The following is an 18,411-nucleotide window of genomic DNA, read 5'->3' on the forward strand; positions in this document are numbered from 1 at the left end:
TCTGCCTCCTCCTCCTCCCCGCCTTGCCAGCATCCAAAATAAAGCAGCTTTTCTTTCCACCAACTCTGCCTCTTCATTGGCTTTTGGGCAGCAGGCAGAACCATACTTTTGGTTACATTACTGTCACTAACTGCTTTGAGGGCAGCTTCAGACGCTGGTGGCCAGCGAGGGGAAATTCCCCAGGGTCAAGAGGCCAACTGCCAGTTTGCGGTCTCCACTCCTCCTCACGTTAGGCCCCTGCCTCCTTCTAGGCTTGAAAAATGGCGGATAGTACGACCACGCCGCAGTGACTAGGTGGCTGCCTAACCGGATTAAAGGACGTGAGCTCCTGGAACCTCCCCTGGCTCACCTGCCCGCAAAGAGGGACTGTTTCTATGGCCTGTGTTTACTTTCCACTGCTCCACCAATAGTAAGTGCCTAGCTTGTGATCGCCCGCCATCCCCGCACGTATGGGAACCTTCGCCTACTCTACTCCGCTCACCCCACGCCCTGCCGCCCGCAGACGGCGGCGGCGGCAACTTCAAACTCACACCGGGAGACCGACCGACCATCCACCTGTGTAAGAGTCCCGCCAAGAACAAAATGGCCACCCTGCGCGCAGGCGCAGTACGTGCCGCGCCCTGGCTGGTGACCCCGCCCCCAGACTCGCTCGCCGCCCGCCCCTCCCAGGGCGGCTGGGGTGGGGCCTGAGGGCAACACGGGCTCTGATTGGGCAAGGCCTAGTCACGATGGCGCCATTCTCTTCCGGGCTGTGTGCCGCCAGGGTCTAACGTGTGGAGCGGTGGCTGGGAGCGTTCCCTCGGCTCATCTGCAGCTGCTGTATGCGGCAGCTTCTTCCGGGGCTTGCAGTCCCAGCTGGCCGCGCCTGGAAGCCCTCTAGGGGCGATCGTTTTAAGGCGAGGAGAACGTGTCTGTGACTACCCTGTGCGGGTTAATTTTGGAAGTGATGGTTAAGGGTCCTGGCTTGAGTCTCCTTTATTTATGTTGTTAATTTTGATGGGAGCCCAGCTGGAAGCTGCTCCAGTTAACAATGAGTTCTCAGTCTGGAGAGTTAAAGGCACTTGAATTGTAGGTACTAATTTTGTTCCGCTATGGGGGCTTCCGTTTGAGCAGTCGGTAGTGAAGTTACAAATTTTTAAGAACATCCAAGTTATCTGAAAACGTGTGGTGAATGGAGCAGAATGAGAGGAAACTGTTGCAGGAGCTTATCTTCTCCGTATAAAGTGTACCCAGAGTGTATCTTCTGCAAGGCCTTGTCTTTAAAATTTGTTTCTTTAAAGCAAAGCTGAAAAACAACCAAGGAGAGCAATTTGAGTACAGACTCCTACATGTACATTTTTAGTTTTTCCCATTCTTTTATGGTTGCTCACCCACAGCTAATTTGACTGCAGTTTTTAAGCATTATCAAGTGTGTCCAAAGCGTTCAAATTTGTTTTCATAGATTCAGTAACTTTTTGAATTAATTTTATTTTTTATATGACACATTATCTAATTGAAATTGCAATATACTGGTCATAAACAGGCTTTCAAGCAAAGATAGCTGAAGCTTATTAAATATTATTTCTGCTCATGGGGGACAGAAATGCCCAGGTGTACTAAGAAGATGCTGTGAAAGTGCTGCACTCAATATGCCAGCAAATTTGGAAAACTCAGAAGTGGCCACAGGACTGGAAAAGGTCGATTTTCATTCCAATTCCTAAGAAAGGCAATGCTGAAGAATGCTCAAACTACCGCACAATTGCACTCATCTCACACGCTAGTAAAGTAATGCTTAAAATTCTCCAAGCCAGGCTTCAGCAATACATGAACTGTGAACTTCCAGATGTTCAAGCTGGTTTTAGAAAAGGCAGAGGAACCAGAGACCAAATTGCCAACATCCGCTGGATCATCGAAAAAGCAAGAGAGTTCCAGAAAAACATCTATTTCTGCTTTATTGACTATGCCAAAGCCTTTGACTGTGTGGATCACAATAAACTCTGTGGAAGATTCTAAAAGAGATGGGCATTCCAGACTGTCAGAAAGCATTTAACAAGAGTCTTCCAGTGTGCTGTTTTGGATCTGCCAGGAACCCTCTGGCCCTTATTGATTCCTGAATATTCAGGAATTAAGAGGAGAGGCACGCCTTTCTGGGGCTGAGGAATCCAGGCATTTCTCATTACGGTGATAAGTACCCTTTTCCTTTTTATGAGCCATACGGTAAAAGGTGATTGTTTGCAACTCTCGCTCTTTGATAGGGATCGTCTTATGTTTTGTAAGTCTGGAATTTTAATCTTTGTCTTTGCTGAGAATAACCACCTTGTAAGACAGTATATATGCCCACGCCATGTTGATTAAAACACCTTTGCTCCATCAGAGCTTTGATCCCGGTGTCTTTCTTGCTTTCTATTCCTTCTTTCTGTCTTTCTCTCTCTCTCTATTTCTGGCTAATTCCTTGGAGCGCAGAGGACCGCTGAGCTCACTTTCTTGCCCGGGCTTCTAAGACCCTCTCGAGAAGGCACACTGCCTTCACCCACTCGAGAGGGCGCCCGGTGCCTACGTGCAGCAGCGCGAGCCCTAAGAACAGGACTCTATCGGCTTTCCGCGTAAACCAGGGGATATCAGCCTCTTTCTCTCTCTTACTCTCCAGGCCACCAGGTTCCGGTCCATTAAAGGACCAACAAGCACTATCAGCCTCTTTCTCTCTCTTACTTTCTTATCGTCGACTCTGGACCACTAGGTTCTGGTCCATTAAAGGACCAACACCAGAGCACCTGACCTGCCTCTTGAGAAACCTGTATGCAGGAAGCAACAGTTAGAACTGGACATGGAACAACAGACTGGTTCCAAATAGGAAAAGGAGTAGGTCAAGGCTGTATATTGTGACCCTGCTTATTTAACTTATATGCAGAGTACATCATGAGAAATGCTGGGCTGGAGGAAGCACAAGCTGGAATCAAGATTGCCAGGAGAAATATCAATAACCTCTGATACGCAGTTGACGCCACCCTTATGGCAGAAAGTGAAGAAGAACTAAAGAGCCTCTTGATGAAAGTGAAAGAGGAGAGTGAAAAAGTTGGCTTAAAGCTCAACATTGTGAAAACTAAGATCATGGCATCTGATCCCATCACTTCATGGGAAATAAATGGGGAAACAGTGGAAACAGTGGCTGACTTTATTTTTCTAGGCTCCAAAATCAGTGCAGATGGTGACTGCAGCCATAAAATTGAAAGACGCTTACTCCTTGGAAGGAAACTTATGACCAACCTAGATAGCATAATAAAAGGCAGAGACATTACTTTGTCAACAAAGGTACATCTCGTCAAGGCTATGGTTTTTCCAGTGTTCATGTATGGATGTGAGAGTTGGACTGTGAGGAAAGCTGAGTGCTGAAGAATTGATGCTTTTGAACTGTGGTGTTGGAGAAGACTCTTGGAGAGTCCCTTGGACTGCAAGGAGATCCAACCAGTCCATCCTAAATGAGATCAGTCCTGAGTTTTCATTGGAAGGACTGATGTTGAAGCTGAAACTCCAATAGTTTGTCCACCTGATGCAAAGAGCTGACTCATTGGAAAAGACCCTGATGCTGGGAAAGATTGAGGGCAGAAGGAGAAGGGGATGACAGAGGATGAGATGGTTGGATGGCATCACCGACTTGATGAACATGGGTTTTGGTGGACTCCGGGAGTTGGTGATGGACAGGGAGGCCTGGTGTGCTGCAGTTCATGGGGTCGCAAAGAGTTGGACACAACTGAGTGACTGAACTGAACTGTGAGTACCATGTAGTAGCCCATTAGCCATATGTGCTTTGCATCTCATAGGTATCAAGTTAATAACTCCTGTTTGGAATTGAGATGGTCATTTAATCCTTTCACAGACATAACTTGGTGTGACATAGTTAAGTAGACATAGATAGGAGAGCAACTACTGTTCTGTGGTGTCCACATTATGGTGCATTAACTCTCTATACCAGTCAGATCCAAAAAATTTCCTGATGAATGTAACTTTTGTTTTGAAACCCAGATTGTATTAGCTCAGAGGAAAATAAGAGTAGTCACATTATACTTTCCTTAAACTGAAATGCACATGATATGATTCTAGACTGTTCACACCGGCAACCCTTCGTCATTCCTCTTTAAAATGTGTTGCCTGTAACAGTTTGCTTTGATTGGTGCAGCATATGGTAGTATTATCACAGTTAGATTAACTTTTAAGCTAACAGGCCCTACTATTGGCTCCTCAAAATTGTTTAATTCAATCTCCAGTCCCTTTCACATGCCTTCCCTGATCCCATGTCATTCCTATGCCTGATGAACTGGTTCTTCTTCTGTTTGCTTATAAATTTTGTTCATAACCAATAATGCTGGTCACATTTTATTGTAGTTACTCATCTATTCCTGTGATGTGGGTTGAGATCTGTATGTGTAATCAGTTATGTTTTATGTTTTGCTGGGCCTGCCATGATACCACAGATGTATGGGGGGCTGAAAAAAACAGAAATTTACTTTCTTACAGTTCAGGAGGCCAGACAGCAAAGATCAAGTTGTTGGCACATTGGTTACTTCTGAGGCACCTCTCCTTGACCTGTAGATATCTGACCTATTGCTGTGTTTTCATAAGGTCATCCATCTCCCATAGTTCTTCATTTTTGGCTTTTGTATATGGTGAGTCTTCTTTCAGTGTTCTGCTAAAATTTTCATCTTTAGTCATTGAGTTTTAAAATACCATGCCCAATTTTTAGTGGTTCTGGATGGGAATTGATGGTGTAATTGGGAAGCATGAGGTCCAACTTTGGGGGCCTGGCTGTCATTCTTGAGTGTGTTTCAGGTACCAGTGTGGGTCCCTCTCTTTTGGTGTTCTGCAGAGCTCAGTCGTGTCTGACTCTTTGTGACCCTATGGTTGGACTGTAGCCCTCCAGGCTTCTCTGTCCATGGGATTCTCCAGGCAAGACTACTGGAGTGGATAGCCATTTCCTACTCCAGAGGAGCTTTCCAATTAAGGGATGGAAACTGCGTCTCCTGCATCCCCTGCATTGCAGGTGTATTCTTTACTGCTTAGCTACCAAGGAAGCCCCCCTTTAGTGTTTTACTTGTGTGCAGAGATTTGGGATTCCACAGGCACGTGGAGCTACTCAGACAGTAGTTGATTTGGTGTATTTTCTTAGGTGGTAGCTTGCATAGGTTTTAGAAACCTAGATTCTTTCCTGTAGAGATTCTGATTTTAAAGCTCTAAGTGAAGTCCCAAGAATTTTTCCTCTTTTTTTCTTAGGCAAGCATGCCAGGTAATCCAGGGGCTGGTGATCCTTTTACTGCACACTGAGAAATTCGCACTCGGAAATCAGCGCAGATGCTAACACGTGGGCCTGAGCAGACCTTGCACTTGCTGACTGTGCAGTGTGACTGCCACCTCCTGGCCACAGGGGAGACAGCTCTTTATTGTTGCTCGTCCTCTAGCTCAGTTGGTCAAGAATCCGCCTGCAATGCAGGAGTCCCCAGTTCAACTCCTGGGTCGGGAAGATCCGCTGGAGAAGGGATAGGCTACCCATCCCAGTATTCTTGGTTTTCCCTTGTGGCTCAACTGGTAAAGAATCTGCCGGCAATGAGGGAGACCTGGGTTTGATCCCTGGGTTGGGAAGATCCCCTGGAGAAGGAAAAGGCTACCCACTCTGTTATTCTGGCCTGGAGAATTCCATGGACAGTCCATGGGGTTGCAAAGAGTCAGACTCGACTTTCACTTTCACTTTTTTACTTTCCTCCTCCAGGTTGTTGTCCTTCAGAAGAATAGTAGGAAGATTACTACTGCTCCAGGAAATAAAATCAAGAAAAAAAGTTTCTTGGTCCTGTTTGCTGAGAAGTTAATATCACCATGTAGGAAGGGAGCCACAGGGGCCAAATTTCCAAAAGACAGGAGGAGTGCCAAACTTGAGGACCATGAGAAGAGGGCTGAGGTTTTTTTTAATTATTTCAAAATAAAAGGTTGAATGACAGTGAATTTTTTTGTCTTAGATGTGTGTATATAGTCAGACTTACGAGCAGTTACTCCCAAAGATGAATTTGTTATTTTCATTCTCAGCAAGTCTGTGCGGTAGTAATTGATTAGTTGGGTTTTCATTTAGATTCTAGAAAAGAAACCTTGTGTCCTACACGGGCTAAGGGGAGAGGAGCCTTTCCCTGGGGGTGAAGGAAAATGAGCAGGATCATGAGGGTGACGACAAAGGCTGAGAGGAAGAGGAAGGTCAGAAGGACTGAAACCACATTGCAGGTGGATTCTTTACCAGCTGAGCCTCCAGGGAAGATCCTGGTATAGACTGCAGCATACCAGGCTTCCCTGTTCTTCACTGTCTCCCAGAGTTTGCTCAAATTCATGCCCTTTGAGTCGGTGATGCTGTCGAACCATCTCATCCTCTGTCACCCTCTTCTTCTTTTGCTTTCAGTCTTTCCCAGCATTATACCGTAGCCTGGATCTGCTCCCATGGCTTGGACCACAGAGAGTTTGGTGCTTTATTTGATGAGTTAGATGCACAATACAGAAGCGTGTTCTGCTCCACGGGACTGAAGTGGCTGAGTCATGGTGTAGTCCTAAGGCAGTTTTTGGAACTGGTGGAAGAAATTGACATTTTCATGTCCTCTGGAGGAGAATCTGTGCCTCAGCTTACGAGCAGAGATTGGGTCAGAGACTTTGCCTTTTGGTCGTCATTGTGACAAATCTAAACATGTTGGCTATTTCTCTAGAAAGGCATTCACAGGTGGTGACACAAATGTATAATTCAGTTGACTCATTTCTGGTGAAATTGTGTCTTTGGGAGACTCATTTGGCACAGAACAACCTGGCCCACTTTCGAATGCTGGAGTTAGTTTCTGAAAATGAAAATGATGGCCTGAACTACATTCCTCAAATTAAAGAGCTGAAGACTAAATTCCAAAAAAGGTTCTCCAATTTCACACTTTATGAGAATGAACTGATACTGTTCAGTTCCCCTTTCTCAATTAGGATTCATAATGTGAATGAAGAGCAACAAATGGAAGTTAGTGAATTGCAGTGCAATACTACACTGAAAGCCAAATACCCCGATGTTGAGATTCCAGAATTCTACAGATATCTTGGGAATGGTTACCCTAAACATAAACACCATTGTGCAAAGATTCTGTCCATGTTTGGAAGTACTTATGTTTGTAAGCAGCTCTTCTCTGTTATGAAACTAAAGAAAACCTAAATGTGGCTCCCAGTTAAAGGATTCAAGGGCGAATTCTCTGCTGTGTGTTGCAACACAAAGTCCACCGCCTGTTGTTGACTGACATCTTGAGGAATAAGAAAGGAATGTCAGGTTTTGAATTTCAAATCTGAAGAGTAATAAATTATGGAAATTTGAACAGTTGTTTCTATTTCCAAATTATATATTTTTTCAATGTCAAATTTAAAGTGCAATCTCTGGCATTGTATATTTGTACCTTATAGCATGTAAAAATAACATTTGATTATATCCTGGCAGTTTATTTTTTTCTATTCTTTGCCTTCCTAGCACTTAGACTATTCAAATTTATAAACCTCTGCCCTAAAGGCAGCCACACTTTCCTTTAAGGTATTTGTGAACCAGGGATGTGAACCAGGGCGTCAGCTGGAAGAATAGAATGTTTAGACACCCTGTGCAACCCTATCCCGTAGGAAGACAGACATACCAAACTGACTGAGGGGCTCAGGCCAGGTGTGCACTCATGGGCCTTCACCAGAGTAAACTCTCTGGGCATCACATGAGCCACAGGCTGATTTCCAGGGGTGGGATTCCTCTTCCATTCTGCCAGGCTCTGAGAAGGCCAGAGAACCACCCTGTCATCCAGGGAAGGAGAGGCAGATGGCATCAATGACCCTCAGGACAGCCTCCCAGCAGAGGTCCTGGCTACTAAGGAGGAAAAACTCAGCTGGACAATCACCGTGGAGCAAAGGGGGATAGAGGCTGTAGGACAGGTCTAAACCCCCGGCTCCAGTCTTGGCTGGGCCATCAGTGCTCCCCAGAAGTCTTCCATTTCTCTTGTCCTCATGACCCCCTCTTCTCCCCAGAAGCCAGACCATTCTCTCACTCTCATTTGGTAACATCACCTACTAAATAAAGCCGTAGAACCCCTCCCCTCCCATCACCTGTATACTCTTCGTGGATCTGCAGCCTCCTCCCCTCCTAAGGTACCTTCCTCCTGCCCCTGACTGATCTCCACCCCTCACTGAACTCCAGTCTCCATCCCCTGCCTCTTTAGGGCTTTCCTCCGTCTTCCACCTTTCTGTATTTCTGGGATTTTTGTTTGTACTGGCTCCTTCCACCAAAATTAGACACGACCATGGAGGACTTCCCTGGTGGTCCTGTGGCTAAGACTCTGCATTCTCAGTGCCAGGGGCCCTGGTGTGGGGTCTTCTAAGCTCATTCACTGTTCGTTGTTGTGGTTTAGCTGCTAAGTCGTGTCCAACTCTTTTGTTACCCCATGGGCTCTAGCCTGTAAGGCTTCTCTGTCCATGGGATTTCCCAGGCAGCAATACTGGAGTGGATTGCCATTTCCTCATCCAGGGAAGGCATGATCTCTAAGAGTTGTTTGTACACCCATGTTCACAATAACTAAAATCCAAGAGTCTCTCAATGGATTGATGGATAAACAAAATGTGGTTTCATACATATGATGGAATATTAGTCATCCCTAAGAAGGAAGAAAGTTCTGACACATGCTACAAATTTATGAACCTGAGAACATTATGCTAAGTGAAATAAACCAGACTAAAAAAAAAAAACCCACCAAACCCAGTATGATTTTACTTCTTTGAGATGCTTAGAGTAGGCAAAAATCACAGAAGCAGGAAGTTGAACAGTGGTTGCCAGGTCTGTGGGGAGGGAAGCTGGGGAGTTCTTGTTTCATGGGTATAGAGTTTCAACTTTATAAGATGAAAAGAGTTCTGGGGATAGTTGGTGGTGATAATTGCATAACATTATGAACGTATTTCATAACATCAAACTGTTCATTGAAGAAAATTAAGAGGGTAAACTTTGTTGTGTGTATTTTATCACAATAAAAACATCTAAGGAAGAAACCCCCAAACTTCTCACCTAATATGGGACCACAGAGCCCCATGTAATAGGGGCTACCTTGTCTCTCTGATCTCCACTTCAGTCCCCATGGCACACCAGATATTTGCCTTTTTGTGCTTTGAGTCTTTTGACATGGCTGTTCTGCTGCTTGGAGTACTTCTCTCCAGTTCTTCTGACACTTGGATCAGAGGTTAAATGTTGCCACTTCAGAGAAGCCTCCCCTGACCTATCTTAGAATGACCACCTCCACCTGGTCTACCTCGTCACTCCTTGTTTTGTCTTCACTCAGGTGATGTTCTTACTCCCCAGATGTTCTGTCCTTCTCCGTGCATCATATCAGGAGGCATGTGTTGTCCATCTGCCCCTTTCCAGGCCATGTGCACATTGGTCATTTGGTTAAGATGATTTTTGTCAGGTTTCTTCATTATAAATCACTTCTTTAGGGACTTCCCTAATGGTCTAGTGGTTAAGACTCCATGTTCCCAATGCAGGGGCCCGAGTTTGATCCGTGGTCAGGGAACTAGATCCCACATGCCTCAACTAAGACCTGGCATGGCTAGATAAATAAATTGATATTTTAAAAATAAAGTTACTCATCTTTAAGTATCTTATAGAGAGATACTTTGCAATTCTCTAAATATCCTATTTCTTTTTTTACATTTAAAAAAATTTTTTTGAAATATCCTATTTCTTATCCTACTTCTTCCCCACCACTCAGCATCTGTCACTAACCCTTGCCTGACACAGTTCAGTCACTCAGTCGTGTCCCAGCTCTTTGTGACCACATGGACCACAGCATGCCAGGCCTCCCTGTCTATCACCAGCTCCCAGAGTTTACTCAAACTCATGTCCATTGAGTTGGTGATACCATCTAACCATCTCATCCACTGTCATCCCCTTCTCCTCCTGCCTTCAATCTTTCCCAGCATCAGGGTCTTTTCCAATGAGTCAGCTCTTTGCATCAGGTGGACAAAGTATTGGAGTTTCAGCTTCAACATCAGTCCTTCCAATGAACACCCAGGACTGATCTCATTTAGGATGGACTGGTTGGATCTCCTTGCAGTCCAAGGGACTCTCAAGAGTCTTCTCCAACACTACAGTTCAAAAGCATCAATTTTTCAGCACTCAGCTTTCTTTATAGTCCAACTCTCACATCCATACATGACTACTGGAAAAACCATAGCCTTGATGAGTTGGACCTTTGTAGGCAAAGTAATGTCTCTGCTTTTTAATATGCTGACACAGTTATTACCAGGGTATTTGCCAAGTGGTGATTTTCAGTTTTCCTCATTTTACATTTATGGGTTAGAATCTACCATGAGAAAGGATTTTCCCCTCCACCCTCCTTTGTTTTATTTATTTTTATTTTATTTTTATTTTTGGTCACACTACTCTGCTTGAGGAACTCTTAGTTCCCTGACCAGGGATTGAACCTGGGCCTTCATAGTGAAAGCATGGAGTCCTAACCACTGGACTACGAGGGAATTCCCCTGCCTTTATTTATTTATTTCTTCACTCATTCAAATATTTATATTGATATGGATTCACAGATTCCTATGTTATGCTGTAGGTTCTTATTCTATGGATTATCATCCATTACTATCATTATATTGTCTGTTTTATTGTCCCTAGTTTGGCATGGGGATGGGACATTCAGGTTGCCTCCTTGTGTCTGTTGACGTGTCCCAGTATGTCCCCATTATTCTTTGAGCTTTTCCTTCCCTTCTGACCCTATAAGATGTTGGAGGCTCATCTTGTACTTCCCTTGCCACAGCCCTGGAAATAGCCATTTCCCCGAGGAGTCTTGGTGCCTGTTATTGGAGAATGGCTTTAGACACCAAGATCTAGGAGCTGGGTGAGTTCACTGGTGTTGGGCAGTATGAGTTTCAAGCCGTCTCAGTGGTCAGAGTTGGGAAGTGTATATGCACACACATTCTCATCCAAAGCTATTTCTATATATCGATATGTATTTTTGAAAACCATGAGTTCACACCGGTGCCCCCAGTTCCAGTTCGACACCATGGTGTTTATTTTAGCCTACGCTCATTCCTTTCCTTTTTTTTTTTGGCTGTGCTGGGTCTTCATTGCTTTGCGTGGCTTCCTCTTGTTGCTTTCATCAGGGGCTCTTCATTGCGGTACAAGGGCTTCTTACTGGGGTTGCTTCTCTTGTGAAACGTGCACAGCTCCAGGTGCATGGGCTTCAGCAGTAGCAGTGTGCAGGCTCGGTAGTTGGGGCTCGAGGGCTCTAGAGCTTGGGCGCAGTGGTTGTGGCACGTGGGCTTAGCTGCTCCGAACCATGCAGGATCTTAGTTCCCGGACCAGGGATAGAACCTGTGTCCTCTACCCTGGCAGGCGGATTCTTCATCCACTGTACCACCAGGGAAATCCCTTCTCCCTTATTTCTAACTTGTTTTTTTGACAGAAATCTGGCTTTTATTAGTCACCAGAAGTTACTTATTTGCTTAGTGCTAGATTACACATAGGCAGTTTCTCAATTTTTAACTCAGCTCTGCGAAAAACAAACCTGCTACTCAGAGTACACGCTGTTCTGTTTTTCCCTAGAGTAGATGGCCAAATACTCTTTTCTGAAGTCGCTCAGCTGAGTGTCCCCCGGTGTCCTCATCGTCGTGATCGTCTCCATTGTAGCACAGTTGGGCTCCTTTGTTCCTGTTTATATTCCACTTTGGGTAGTCTCCACTCCCCTATTCCCAATTGCTTGTTGATTAAAATTTTGTTTAATTTTTGCAACACAGTAATGATTCCAAGAATCGGAACTGGAACTTCCCTCATGGTCCAGGAGTTAAGACTCCATACTTCCATTTTAGGGAGTGCAGGCTCCATCCATGGTCAAGGAACCAAGATCCCACAGGCCACACAGTGTGGCCCAAAAGTAACAACAACAGCAAAGTCAGAACTACACAGAGATACTCAGAGAAGTGTCACTTCCCCCATGCCTTCTCCCTGGTCCTGTTCTTCACACCCACCGTGACCCTCCCACAATTAGGCAATCTCACTGGTTTCTGATTTATCTGTGTTTATTACCGTATTTCTTTTTGCATGTGTGTATAATTTCTAGTTCCCCTTCGTTACATGATAGGTAATAAATAGATCACTTTTGCATTTTGCTTTTTTCACTTTCTAGTTTCTTAGCAACCATTAGTAAACATTTTGGGCTATTGTGTTATGACCCTGCTTACTCACCAACAGTTCATTTCGACAGTGTGCCCGTCTTAGAAGGGGATGTGGAGAGAGGTCAGGCTGGAGAGGCAGGCAGGGTCAGATCCTGGCTAAGGAGGTTGCTTGCTGCCCTCAAGAACCGGTACAGGATGGACTGGGAGGAGGCCAGGGCCAGGGTGAGGAGACAAGGAGACCAGCCAGGAGGCCCTGCAGTGGCATCGGCCTGGACCGAGGCAGAAAGATGGAGGGAAGGGGACAACTGCGGAGGGCGACATCTGGAGATGTGGGGACAGCAGACAGAGGCACAGAGGCAAGGATGCCTCCTGGATTTCTAGCTTGGTGACCAGGGGAGAGAGTGAAGGCAGAGGATCTGGTTTGAGGGAACCTGAGAGCCTGATTGAGTTTCAGGCAGAGCTTGTTAGAGGGCCATGGTAGGGGGTGTGTGACATCATAGAGAACGGTGCTTTATTTATTTTTATTTATTTCTCTGGCCGCGCAATCTGGCTTGTGGGATCCCAGTTTCCTCACCAAGGATTGAATCTGGGCCCTTGGCAGTGAAAGCATGGAAGCCAGGGAATTCTGGGTGGTGCTTAAATGATGGCTGCACATGGAATACCAAGAAATGAGATTCAGTAACGGGTGTGGGAGATTCTTTGGTGGTCCAGTGATTAGGACTCCAAGCTTCCAATGCAGGGGGCTCAGGTTCGATCCCTGATTGGGGAACTAAGATCCTCCATGCCGTGAGTGTGGCCAAAAACCAAAACAAAAGAGCGTGGCATGATGGTAAATGAAAGAAGGCAGACCCAGTGACATTCTGGAAAAGGTAAAACAAGAGAGACAGGAAGTGGATCGGTGGTTGCTGGGGGCTGGAGTGAAGGCCTGGGAGAAATCTTGGGGGTATGGAAATACTCTGGATTATACCGTGACTGCATGTGTTTACTAAAACTCATTGAACTGTGCATCCGAAAGGGTGAGTTTCACTGTGTGTAAATTACACCTCAATAAGGGACTTTTTAGTAAAGTGGAAGGAAGCCTAGGGGACTCTGATGGCTGTGGGGCAGTGAGTGAGGAGTGTCCAGAGGAGAGTGAGGGCCCCTGAACTGAGCCCTGAGACGCTGTGGAATAGAAGAATTGAGTGTCAGATACCAGAGGGGACAAGTAAGACGAGACCCACAACCAGGCCATTGGTGACCTTGACCAGAGAGGATTTTTCTTCCCCATGTGGGGTCCCATCCTCCCCACGTGGGTCTTCATCCTCCATACCTGGAGTCCTTGTCCTCCCCACGTGGTGTCCCCGTCCTCCCCCTGTAGGGTCCCTGTCTTCCCCCCTTGGAGTCTCTGTCCTCCCCCGTGGGGTCCTCGTCCTCCCCACATGGGGTCCCCACACCCCCCACGGGGGGTCTCCGCCCTTCCCCCTTGGGGTCCTCGTCCTCCCCCCAGGGGTCACCGTCCTCCCCATGTAGCGTTCCCTGTCTTCCCCTTAGAGTCTCAGCCCTCCCCACGTGGGGTCCCTGCCCTCCCCACGTGGGGTCTCTGCCCTTCCCTTTTGGGGTCCTCTTCCTCCCCCCTGGGGTCCTCGTCCTCCCCACGTATGGTCCCTGTCTTCCCCCTTGGAATCTCCGTCCTCCCCCGTGAGGTCCCCGTCTTCCCCCTTGGAATCTCCGTTGTCCCCCGTGGGGTCTCTGTCCTCCCCCCGTGGGGTCTCCATCTTCCCCCGTGGGGTCCTCCCCACATAGGGTCCCCATCTTCACCATTGGAATCTCCATCTTCCCCCGTGGGGTCCCTGCCCTCCCCATGTGGGGTCCCCGCCCTCCCCACATGGGGTCCCTGCTCTCCCCACGTAGGGTCTCTGTCCTTCCCCCTTGGGGTCCTCATCCTCCCCCCTGGGGTGCCCGTCTTCCCCATGTAGGGTCCCTGTCTTCCCCTTAGAGTCTCCGTCCTCCCCTGTGGGGTCTCCGCCCTTCCCCCTTGGGGTCCCCATCCTCCCGCCTTGGAATCTCCGTCCTCCCCACATTGGGCCCTTATGCTTTCTAGGCTTCCCAGGAGACAGTGAGCTGAGACCAGCACGATCAGGAGCCCCAGAAAGGCTGATGGAAAGCAGCAAGGGGAAAGGCCCAGCCCATTTCTGGGACGTAGCAGTGATGGGGATCCCCGAGGCCATGTGAGTCCTGCCACCCAGCACCATAATTTAGGGTCAACCACAAAGTGAAAGTGAGGGCTCCTGTTCAACAGTTAGTAAGACTCCAAGGCGGCAGGGCATGAAACCAGTCCCAGGGCCCTTCCAAGTGTGGGTGGCATGCTCAGGAAGCTGGCCCTGCTGCCACCTGAGAGCTGGGTTCCCAAGAAGGCACAGGAGACCACAGGTTCTGGCTGGAGAGGCCCAGCTTGGCTCTCTGCAGCTGCGGCTCCCAGGTCTACCAGAACCACGACATGCCTCAGGACTGCCATCTGCTGTTCTTATCTGGCCATTGCATCTCCTTTCAGAGAAAAGGACCTTGGGTGGAACAGGAAAAGCGGCTTGATCAAGAGGTGACCCAGCCCTTACTTTCACTGAAAAGAAAACTACCCTGGAGGGGACATTCTGCCCCAGGTCACATTGGCCACAGCACAGAACTGTCATGCTTGTACCTGTAAAGTAGAGCTGATATACCCCCATGCAGATGAGGAAAGGAAATTAAGAATTTGAGGGACTTCCTGGTAGTCCGGTGGCTAAAACTCTGCACTCCCAATGAGGGGGGCTTGGGAGTGGGTTGCCATTTCCTCCTCTAGGGGAATCTTCCCAACCCAGGGATCGAACTGAGTCTCACATGCCTCCTGCATTGGCAGGTGGATTCTTTATCACTAGCACCACCTGGGAAGCCCTCTGGTCAGGGATGGTCTTGTGCTAAGTCGCTCAGTTGTGTCCGACTCTATGACTTTAGGGCCTGTAGCCCACCAGGCTCCTCTGTCCATGGGGTTCTCCAGGCAAGAATACTGGAGTGGGTTGCCATTCCCTCCTCCAGGGGATCTTCCCCACCCAGGGATTGAACCTGCGTCACTTACGTCTGGTCAGGGAACTAGATGCCAAATGCTGCAACCAAGAGTTGAAATGTGGAACAACAGCAACAAAAAAGGTGCCACAACTAAGAGATTCCTCACGCTGCAACGAAGGTCAGGGATCCTGCATGCCACAACTAAGACCCAGCGCGGCCTAATAAATAATAAAAAGAAAAAGAGAATTTGACTTTCTTGGCTATTGTGGTTGTCTCCCATGACCCTTCTCTTATCTGGGCACTTCCCTAATGGTTCTTTGGGTATGAACTGGGCCTGGGGCTGGGATAGGCGGCCCAGGCCCTCACAGAGCAGCGTCAGCCCAGGAGTGGGCCTCGAACCCAAGGACAGTGGAGGGGACTCCTTTTTGGCTGCGGCTGCTGGAAAAGATGTTTCCTAGCTCCCTCTGGACTAAGATGTGTAGACATGGGGGTCACTGCTTGAACTGCAAAAAGAGGTTTTGCCACCAGGATGAAAGCTGCTCTGAGAATGAAACTGATGTGGAGAAATGGGGAAAGAAAGAGCAAGAAGCAAGTGTAGGAGGACATCTTTGATCTGCTGGGTCAAGCCAGCCCTGAAGAGCTGACAGTCAGGGTAGCCAGCACTCTGTAGTGCGGAGAGCCAGTGCATCTCCTTGCATATTTAAACAGTTCTGAGCAGCTGTTTATGAGGAAACGTGTCTAATGCAAAAGTCCCTCAAACCTCCATCTGTGTCTAGCCCAGTCTGTGATGATCACAAGACCTTAAGCCCCTCAGTCTCCTGAGTGTTCAAAGGCACCAGGCCCCTCTCTCAGGGCCCCTCTCCCCAGGGCCTTTGCACAGGCTACTATGCCTGCCCAGGGCACTCTCCCTTCCCCATCTAGCTGACAGACTCCACGGGTGCTTAAGGTCCCAGCCCAGACAGCATCTCCTCAGCGAGGCTCTTCCTAACTCTGATTCACTCCAGAAACAGGTGCTGAGTTTCCGCTCTGCCAGGTACCAGATTAGGCCCCGCCCCCTGCCCTGCCCCCACACCATCACACCCCCCCCCCCCCCCCCCCCCCCGCCGGCCACACAGGGGACTCCGGAGATGCTGCAGTGTGAATCAGAGGGCCAGGCCTATGTCCTCAGAGGAAGAGATCTGGACCTGGAAGTGGGAGTGTGACCGGGTGAATCTCCAGGAAGACTGGAAAGCTGGGTCAGGGAATTGGAGGAGCACAGAAGTGGTGAGGAGGGCTAGGGTTCTGGATATATTGTGATGTCAACTGGCTTTCTGTGCTCGCCAAGCTCCTTTCTTTACTTATTTATTTGGTTTTGCAAGATCTCAGTTGCAGCACGTGGGATCTTTGTGTGTGTGTGTGTGTGTGTGTGTGTGTGTGTGTGTTAGTTGCTCAGTCGTGTCCAACTCTTTTTGACCCCATGGACTGTAGCCCACCAGGCTCCTCTATCCATGAGATTTTCCAGGCAAGAATATTGGAGTGGGTTGCCAGTTCCTTCTCCAAGGGGGTCTTCCCAACCCAGGATCGAACTCGGGTCTTCTACATTGCAGGCAGATTCTTTACCATCTGAACCACCAGTTATGGCAATTGAACTCTTAGTTGCAACAGGCAGGATCTAGTTCTCTAACCAGAGATGGAACCCCGGGCCCCCTGCACTGGGAGTTCGGTGTCTTAGCCTCTGGGCCACGAGGGAAGTCCCAAGCAACCTGCTGATTCAGCATCCATTGTAGATCTGCAAATAAGCTGGTCCTGACCCAGAGAGAGCTGTATGTCTTCCCAGTTTATATTTACAGGTTAACATATTTTTATATGGATTGTTAAATTGTGATACAATTCACATACCATAATACTTACTCTTTTACAGTGTACAATTCAGTGGGTTGGGTTTTTTGTTTATTTATTTTTTGGTATCTTCACAAAGTTGTGTGACTGTCACAACTATCTAATTCTAGAACATTTTTTGTGACCTCAGAAGAGACCCTATGCTATTTCCCTTTTCCCTTAGTCCCTGGAAACTACTTATTTCCTGTCTCTAAAGATTTGGTAATGTTGGATATTTCATGTGAATGGAAACATAAAGGATGTGGTATTTTGCATCTTCTTTTACTTAACATATTTTCAAAATTCATCCATATTGTAGCTTAGATAAGTACTTTCTCTTTATTGCTGAATTACATACCAATGTCTGGAGAGAACACATTTCATTTATCCATTCATTAGTTGTTTATGCATTTAGGTTGTTTTCATTTTTTTTTTTTTTTTGGTAGGAATAATGCTACTGTGAACAGTCTGGTGTGAGGTTTTTTGTTTTTTTTTAATTGTTTATTTGGCTTCATCGGGTCTAATTGCATCAAGTGGGGTCTTTTGTGGCATGTGGGATCTTAGTTCCCTGACCAAGGATTGAACCCGCATCTCCTGCATTGCAAAGGGAATTCTCAACCCCTGGACCACCAGGGAAGTTCCTCATGTGTGAGTTTTTGTATGAACATTTTCTTTCTTTCATCTTTCCTTCCTTCTTTTTGTTTTGGTTGTGCTGTGTGGCTTGCCAGGCTCTCAGTTCTCCAACCAGGGATTGAACCCGGGCAATGCAGTGAAAGTCTGGAATCCTAACCACTAGGCCACCAGGAAACTCCTGACATCCACTGTTATTTCTCTAGGCTATATACACCTGGGAGTGCATTGACTGGATTATGTGCTAACTCTGTGTTTAACCATTTGAGGAACTACCAGACCATTTTCCAAAGCAGCTGCACCATTTTACACTCCCATCAGTAGTATACTAGTCCTCCAATTTCTCCATAGCCTCACAAATTCATTTTATTATCTGACTTTTTGATTATTGCCATCCCAGTGGGTGTGAAGATGTATCTTGTTGTGGTTTTGATGTGCATTTCCTTGATGGCTAATGATGTTGAGCATCTCTTCATTACTCAGTATTTGTCATATCTCTTTGGAGAATGTTTGTTCAAACCGTCTGCCCATTTTTTAACTGGGTGTTTTGTTTTCATTTTTGTTGTTGAGTTATAGGAATTCTTTGTGCATTCTTAATGTTAATCCCTTATCAGATGTATGATTAGCAAATATTTTCTCACAGTATAAATTATTATCTTTTCACTTTTTTTTTTATCTTTTCACTTTCTTGATGGTGTCCTTTGCAACACAAAAGTTTTTTTTTAATTTTTAAAT

At 46.9% G+C, this 18,411-nt stretch overlaps 1 long non-coding RNA gene across 2 annotated transcripts; it reads left to right on the forward strand.

Annotated features, from left to right (window-relative positions):
* Positions 1–764: 764 nt before the first annotated feature.
* Positions 765–6,291, forward strand: LOC122698552. 2 transcript variants are annotated; one of them, XR_006342365.1, is made up of 3 exons: positions 765–1,068; positions 4,492–4,640; positions 5,738–6,291. It is a non-coding gene; the product is annotated as an uncharacterized LOC122698552 (long non-coding RNA). The 2 variants fall into 2 exon arrangements; XR_006342366.1 differs by lacking the exon at positions 765–1,068 and adding an exon at positions 3,698–3,747.
* The last annotated feature ends 12,120 nt before the right edge of the window (positions 6,292–18,411 follow it).

Source organism: Cervus elaphus, chromosome 8, assembly GCF_910594005.1.
Source record: "Cervus elaphus chromosome 8, mCerEla1.1, whole genome shotgun sequence".
Classification (NCBI taxonomy): Eukaryota; Metazoa; Chordata; class Mammalia; order Artiodactyla; family Cervidae; genus Cervus; species Cervus elaphus.